This window comes from Vombatus ursinus, unplaced genomic scaffold (genome assembly GCF_900497805.2).
Source record: "Vombatus ursinus unplaced genomic scaffold, bare-nosed wombat genome assembly UNPS02011431.1, whole genome shotgun sequence".
Classification (NCBI taxonomy): Eukaryota; Metazoa; Chordata; class Mammalia; order Diprotodontia; family Vombatidae; genus Vombatus; species Vombatus ursinus.
This window is the reverse complement of record NW_020951209.1, coordinates 694,594-703,130: the sequence shown is the minus strand read 5'-3', so window position 1 is coordinate 703,130 and position 8,537 is coordinate 694,594.

The following is an 8,537-nucleotide window of genomic DNA, read 5'->3' as shown; positions in this document are numbered from 1 at the left end:
CAGAGACAGTTTAGCCTATGATTAATGATTAGCCTAATCTCTAATTTTACTTCATCCATTCAGTAGCAACTAAGACCCCAAAATAGTCAAGCAACTACTTTGTAAAAGCAGCAAAGTGAATAGCTATTTTGAGGAACTTATGGCTACAGAAATCTAATGATAATTGCATCTGGCCATATCTTGATACTTGCCAAAGGCTCTACTCACCCTCAAACACTCACTCTTATCAACAGGAAACTCCAGAACCGTAGTTCCTACATGATAGAGCTCATTTAAGGTGTCTTTGAGCTATAGCTTGTCCCAGGCCTCACACAGTTGCATATTAACAACAAAACCAGGCAGGGAGAGACAGAAAGAGAAATTCCATTCAAAATAATTACATAATGAATAAAATCTTTGGCAGCCTACCTACTAATTCACACATACATAGGAACTATATGAATGCCACTGTACAACGTTTTTTACAGAGATAAAGACAGACCTAAATAATTGTCCTCTCTGTAGGACTGGAAGCAGACTCCTGATCAGGGAAATGATTTAACTCTGCGTGCCAGAAGAGTCTGCCCAGGAGGGTAAAGAAAGTACTAAAGCCAACATTCCCTGGATGTTATTGAGTACATTGCATAAATTAGAGTTAGATTGAAAGTAAACTGAGCCAGTGCATTCAGCAGCAAGAGACAGAGGGCTTTCAGGGTCCATACAATGAAAGCTGAGAAACAGCCAGGTAGAGCTAAGATAATGGAGTGGTAGGAAGCAGTGGGGCTGAGTTCTAGTCCAAAAACTCATCCAAACAAATCTAGAAAATGCACCAGTTCAAATCCTACTAGGGAAATTCAGAAAAAAAAAAATCACAGTGAGTCATTTGCTCAGCCCAGTTCAACAAAGGGAGACATGGAGGCCTGAAAACACTAGGGACAGAGTCTGACCAGGAGTATACTACATGAAATATTGCAGTGCCCAGGGAAAGAGCCTATGTACCAGGGTGAAAGGAGATCCCAAACACACAACAGAGCAGCCCCAACCCATACTGGGTCACCTTGGCAGGGATAGGTATGAATGGTCAACTTTGTTGCCCATTAACAATTCTTGGTCATAGAACTAGACTGAGAAAGAGACCTGGACAGGGGAGTGGCATTCCATTCCCAGGTTGAGAAGTTCTGGACAGTGAATGGAGAAAAGAAGAAGTTCAGAAGCCAGGAATAGCAATGGTATGGCTCAAACACTAGGCCCTTAGCAGGTTATCAATTCTAGTATCTAGCCCAGTCTTCAGAGCAATAACCAAGGCAGGAATTCCAAACCAAAGGGGAGCCAAAGTTCTGACATTCTGAACCAACAAGAGTTTTCCAGCTATTTGATATGGGCTGACTCTAGCAGTAGTCTACTCTAACATAGACCAAACCCAGGTCAGGAACTTGCACAGCTCAAACAAGAGGGGCAGCAATCAGACTTTGTCCTAGATCAAACCACTTTGGAAGCACTGAAATCTTACAGGTTCCCAGTCTGTCCCTGAATTCCTTCAATAACAAAATACTCAATACCCCAAGAAAGCAGTAACAGAACCAGCCAGACTTTCTTTCCAGAAGAGTGGCAGAGCCAAGTCCTAACATTAAGTTCAAAATCAGGGAGTAGAGTAAACAAAGAAGAGACACATCATAATGAGTTGTTATGGTGAAAGGGATGCTCAAGATAACAAAGGTAGAAGAAGAGAATGACTCCAAAACATCTATAAGCAATGCCTCAGAGAAAAATATAGCTTGGGCATGAACTCAACTGGAATTCTTGGAAGAAATGAAGCAAGGATTTTTAAAAGTGTTTGAACATGTTTTTATAAATAGAATGAGAATGCTTGAGGAGGGAAAAGCGAAAAGAAATGAGGGCTATGGAAGAAAGAATTGGAATTGGGAGCTTGGCACAAGAGATACAAAATCTTGCTCAAGCTACAAACTCCCTGAAAATTCAAATAGACCAAATAGAAGCCAATGACTCTATGAGGCAACAAAAAATGTTAAAATAAAGTTAAAAGGATGAAAAATAGAAGAAAATGATAAGCTATCTCATAGCAAAAACAAATGACCTGGAAAACAGCTTGGCGGGGTGGGGAATGTAAGCATCACTGGACACTTTGAATGCCATGACCACAAAAAGAGCCTAGACATCATTATTCCAAGAAATCTTAAAAGAAAACTTCCCAGATCTCTTAGAACCAAAAGGTAAAATAGAAATAGAATGAGTCTACCTGAAAGAAACTCCAAAATGAAAACTCCCAAGTATGTCATAACCAAAATCTAGAAATTCTGGGTCAAAGGAAAAATACTGAAAGGAGCCACAAAGAAGTCAAATACCAAGGAGACACAGTCAGTATCACACATGATTTAGTGGCTACTACTACAAAGGAGTGGAGAGTTTGGAATATATTCTAGAAGACAAAGGTGTACAGCCAAGAATAACTTACCTAGAAAAACTCAGTACAATGCTACAAAGGAAAAAATGTAGCTTTAATGAAACAGAAAACTTCCAAGGATTCTTGATGAAAACAGCAGAGCTATGGAGAAATTCTGAAGTTCAAACACAGGAGTTAAGAGAAACACAAAAAGGTAAACATGAATAAACAATGATGGACTAAACAAGGATAAAACACATTCAAATATGGAGAGATTATACCCCTGTTCCCTCTAAATCCTATCATCATCAGGGTTCCTGGAACCCTGATTAGATAAGGCCTGGGAATAATAGTTCTATTATGTCTTGATGATCTTAAGAAAAGAATGGAAAGAGAGGGGAAGAAGAAAACACTGGGAGGGAAGGGGAGTTTCATAGTAAGAGAAAGAAAAGTTAAAGGAAATTATCTCACATAATCAGGATACACAAGTAGACATTTATACAAACAATAAGGAGAGAATTGGGGAAGTTGCATAAAATTGAATCTCATCCTCATCTAAAATGGTCAAAAGAATGAGAATATACACACACAGCTGAGTACAGAAATATATTTCAGTCAACTGAGAAATATGAGTGAAAGGTGAGAGAGAAGGGAGAAAATAGAGGGAGGGTACATTAAGGGAAAGATTAGTCCTAAAATAAAATAAAAAAAACACACAACTCTACAGATGTACAAAAATATTGCTCTTTTTGAGGTGGAAAAGAATGGAACTCTAAGAGGGAATGCCCATAAATTGAGGAATGTACAAATAAAATATGGTATATAAATGTTATGGAATGCTATTGTCTTATTACACTTTTATCAGTGTAATTATCAGCCAGGACTCCAGGGAATTAATGCTCTGCCCACATCCAAGTAAAGAGGTGAAAAACTCAGAAAAAAGAATTGGATAATTTTTTTGACATGGCCAATGTGGAAAGTTGTTTGACTACATATGTTTATAATGGGTTATGTTTCTCTTGTGTTCTCAATAGGGGGAAGTGAGGATTTGGGTGGTAGTGTGAAAAGATAGATTATGACAGATTAAAACAAAAAATTTTTAGAAAGAAAGCTGAGGAGCAGCTAATGGAGTAGGTGCCCGTGCAAATGAAAAGATCTCTCCTGAGAAGGGGAGGGTCCCACCCAGGAGGGTCCCACCCTATGGACTCTGACTCAGAGGTTCAGATTTCTGCTAAGAAAGAAGCCTTGAGACGTGAGATGGCCTTTAGGGCAGAGACTGGGGAACTCACTCTCAGGGTATAGAAAGTTTCAGGCTTATTTTATCATTCTTTGCCCAGAGGGAGCAGGGACTAGGCAGACAGACTCTCAACTCTGAGAGGAGGACAGAAGATTGCTGGAGAAGTTAAAAAAAGAACCTGCAGAGTACTTAAAGCAACACTCATGAAGGTGTGGTCTAATGGAGCCAATGCCTAGAGGCTCTTTGCTTTGGACTTCCATAGCCTGAAGAACTCTTTGAGGGCCTACTTTTAAAGCCAACTAAATTGGGAAAATACTCTGTCCTTGTCCCATTTCTGGTGGCTGAGATGGGAGGTTGCACATGGCCTTATGAAGACGAATTTCCATGCAACCAGATTATAAGAGGAAGATCTGTAAGGAGTTCCTAAATGAAATGATTTTAATAGTATGGATTTGTATCCTACCCTACCCCCAAGGCCTGCCACACCCTGTGCTCACCCTCAGGGGCTTCTCGGGGTGGAGCCCTATTGAATGGCTTCAGGCTTTAATTCTATATAGGTATCCCCAACCACACAGCCATGCAGGTAAGGACTGATCAATTGGTGAAATTTGAGCAAGATGTCAAGACAGTTGCTACTTGGGTAGATACTGCTATCAGTGCAAAAAGACACTCTGGAAATTGGCAGGAGAAGTCATAGAGGCCTGATAATAGAGGCCATAGATAATTTCCTTTAACTTTCCTTTCTCTTACTATGAAACTCCCCCTCCCTCCCAGTGTTTTCTTCTTCCCCTCTCTTTCCATTCTTTTCTTAAGATCATCAAGACATAATAGAACTATTATTCCCAGGCCCACTGCTATCTGGATGGCTCCAGAAACATAGGGTTGAGAAGAAAGTAATGGATGGCCAAACCATGTTGGTGCTCATAAAATTGTATAGGGAAATTAAGCATCCAAAAAAGGGGGGGGATCCCTTAATTGACTTGGTGGTAATTCTGAATCACTGGATAAGAATGAGGGAAAGTCCTTATTTAGCCACTGTGGAAGAAGGGGGCAACCTCTCCACAAAAGCCTCAAGGGGGCAAAGATTTTATATCATTCTCCTGATGTAACTCTTAGGGAAAGGGAAGTTTTGGCAGGTGGGCCAGGATATGAGTTGGTAGAAGTACAGGGAGAGCCTTGGTATTAATTTAGATCCTGGGATAAGTTGCATGCAAGAGGTTTGTGACCTCTTAGCGACTCTGGTACAAATGACCCTAATGCAGAATTAAGCATTATTGACTGAGAGAAATGGTTATTTTTCTACTATATTAGTAACCAATTATTAAATTAGGATTAAGTTTTTTCCTTTCTATTTCCTCATTCAGGAACAAGCCATTGTAGGTCATTCAGCCAGTCTCTGAAAGACATTACTGATAGATGAGATTGCCCAAATCCTTCAGGTACATGCTCTGTGATCTTGGGCAGGACCCCACCCAACTATTCTAGTTGATCTCACAAATAGAATCCAGTCTAGACAAGTTCTTGCCCTCAGGATATAAGTTCTTGTCCTTGGAACCCTCCATTACAATTTAAAGTGATCCAGCTTCTGAAGGAGAAAACCCACCAGAGTGGTCTAGGTAGAGATGGATTCCTTTTTCCAGATTACTGAAGGTGGCTGAGTCTCATGATCAAGTCATGTTCTCAGCAAGAGAAGCTGAAGAAAGTCCACCTCTTCATTAATATGTCCACCCCCTTAGCAATTAATTCACTAATCAGAATTGATTTTCACCTGTCGGGGCACCGCCTTTTCCAAAGATACTTGCGCATCAGAGATCTCCATGGTTTAGGTTAGAGAGACCACTAGCCATCAATTTATTATTTGCTAGTCTAATCAATAAATTGATTGTTAGTAACCCAGAAACTCTGTCTCTCAGGGTTTTCATTCATCACATGACTGTGCCAGAGATGTCCTTATAGAGGTACCTGGAGCTGCTCCTTCTCATTATCACCTCTCATCAGGAGAAGAAATCTTTAACTTTAATGGAGGTATCATCATCTGTGTTGTTACTGTGATGTTCCTAAATGCTAATTGGGTTCATTATCACCACCTTGGATTAAGAGACCCACTGTGAACTACAAAGATGTGTCATTACCCATCATCACATAGATCAGACTGTGAGACTTTGAGACGTAGTCTTTCCAAGAGGAAGGAAAGACTTAGGATTTTTGGCTTTTGTATTCCTCCACATCTTTTTGTTTTGTTTGGGTTTTTTTTTTCCCCTCAGTACTACCCATGTCAAGATGGAAGGTCCTCTACACAGCACTTCTTAAACTGTGGGTCACAACTCCATATGAGATCATGAAAAATTTGGCAACATTAAAAGGTTTCTAAACATGCAAAAAACAAAAATTAATTAAAAATCAAACATGTAATGAATCTGAGGTGTTTCTGGCAGCACTTGCCCATGTTGTATCACGCAACTTCACTGCAGCCTAGGTTCTGAACACAAAGCATGCACACTTTGCACTGTGTATGCCCTCAGGCCATGCTAGACAAACACTACTGAAACAAGAAAAGGGGTCTCAAGTGGAAAAAGTTTAAGAAGCCCTGCTCTAACATATCCTTAGAACCTTGACACCAAGGGGTGGTATGTGATAGGACCAACATTTTTCTGACACAACTTCTTTGCCCTAGCTTCCCTGACTCAGATTCCTCCCCCTACACACTCTGATTGGCCACAGTTTCTCTGATGCAGCTTCCTGGTCTATAGAATTAAAAAGTTCCATCCATGGGTAGTCTGGCCCTCTCAGACTTGATGAGTCCCTAAGGTCACATGAATCACCATGCCCTGATGACTTACTAACCAGACATTTGCAGATGGAAATAAGGGGCACTGTGTCCAATGAAACTAAATGCAACTGTATCCTTGTTGCAAATTCTTGCTATTAGGGTAACATAAATCTCCTCTGTTAAATATCCAATGACTTATGAATGCCTCAATTTGATTTAACATCAAACCTAAACTTAGAAAGGGCTAACATTAGAGTTCTGCCTCCAATGTGCAATAAAAATAACTTTACTTAGAATGATTAAAAAGAGCATAATTCTTAAAATTAAACCTAGATAAATTAACTTAGATAAAAAGCTACTCCCCTCTGCATGTCTCTGTATTCATCACATCAACCAGCCATTTGTGGTCAGAATGACATTGGGAATTCCACTAAAATTTTTAATACTACTTCCCCATTTTCTGTGTCTTTTATGCCTCAGTTTGCAAGGAAGCCAAATAGGTTCTCCTTTAAAAGGACCCTCCCAACTTACATAAAACTGATGCTGCTGTTACACAACAAGTCACTTAATTTCTCCCTCCTAAAAATAAGGATAAAATCTGTGCTATTCATCTCACAGAGTTGTTGTAAGGAAAGAGCATTGTAAACTATAAATATTAGTTAGATATGAGCTATTATTTTCATATAGGTGTTCTGAAAGGACAATAAAGGTAATTCTGATAGAAAAAAATCCACATACAAATAAATAGCTATTCTGTTATATGAATGAATCTATCTATAATTCACAATCATTTTTATTAAGGTTCTCATTAGCTCCTATATTATAGTGGTCTAGTTCACTGTGGTGGTCCCCAACTACAGAAGTCCCTCAAATTATATGAACCCCAGCCATAGACTTCTATCACTTCTAAGCCCAGAAAAAAACCCAATCTTTAGAGAAGCATACAAGTAAGACATCACTGAACACTTGATGGGTTCCACCAGGAGCATTAAAGACAAGGATTATTCTATTCTGCTGAGTACTGTCTCAGGCATTGGGTTCATATAACTCCATTTGACCTAACACAGGTAAGGTAGGTTTGCAGATACTGCCACATGAGGAGGGGCATTAGGGAATGGATGGGAAGAACTGTGGCTAATAATATGAAAACCTCAACCAAAATCTAATTTTTTTTTTAATTTTTGCAGAATCCCATGTTTATGATGAAGGGTAAGATTAGAAGAAAACAAGAATGTGAGTCCTTAAGTTGGGAAGAAAAAAATCAAAAAAAAAAAACTTCCAGGAGATTTCCTGGCCTCTGCATAAAAATGAGACCAATTTCTAATACTTTCACTGTCTCAGGCATTAATTAGGGAGAATTCATCCTCAGAGCAATACTGATTGTGTGGGGAGAGATAGAAAGATGGATTATTTTCCTGAGGTCCAAATGGCAAAATGTATTTTTTCATCTTGTCAATCCCTCTGTAGAAGGAAATAACTGTCACATGGAACACAAATTTCTTGAGGGCAGGGATAGTCTCACTTTTGCATTTGCATCCCCAATACCTATCACAGTGATGGTACATATGAGACACTTTACAAATGCTTGTTCATTGAATGATAGATTAAAATTTATTTAAAGAAGTCTGGAGTACAAGAGTGTGATATCTGAGGGAGGGTTGAATCCTTAAGCTGTTTCCTCACTCTCTAGGGCCTCACAGGGATGGGGAACCTGCAGCCTCCAGGTCACATGTGGCCTTCTAGGTCCTTGGGTGTGGTCTTTTGACTGAGTCCAAGTTTTACAGAACAAATCCTTTTATTAAGGGGATTTGTTCTGTGAAGTTTGGATTCAGTCAAAGGGCCGCATTTGAGGACCTAGAGGACCACATGTGTCCTGGAGGCTGCAGGTTCCCCACCCCTGTGAGGTCCATCAGGACTTTCAGCAGGTTGCAGTATTCTTTCTGACCACCAGAGGGTAAGCAAAGCCCAAACGACTCTTTTCAATGGTGCCTAACTGCTTTGTTTCGTGGTTCTTTTCAGCAGCAGAAAATGGCTTCCCCTCCTTTCACATGATGAGACTTTCAGAATTCAATGAATAAGAGACCAAAAAATACTAAAAATATTAATTGCTTCAATTAGATTGGCTCAACCCTTACCCTTTTAAATAATTT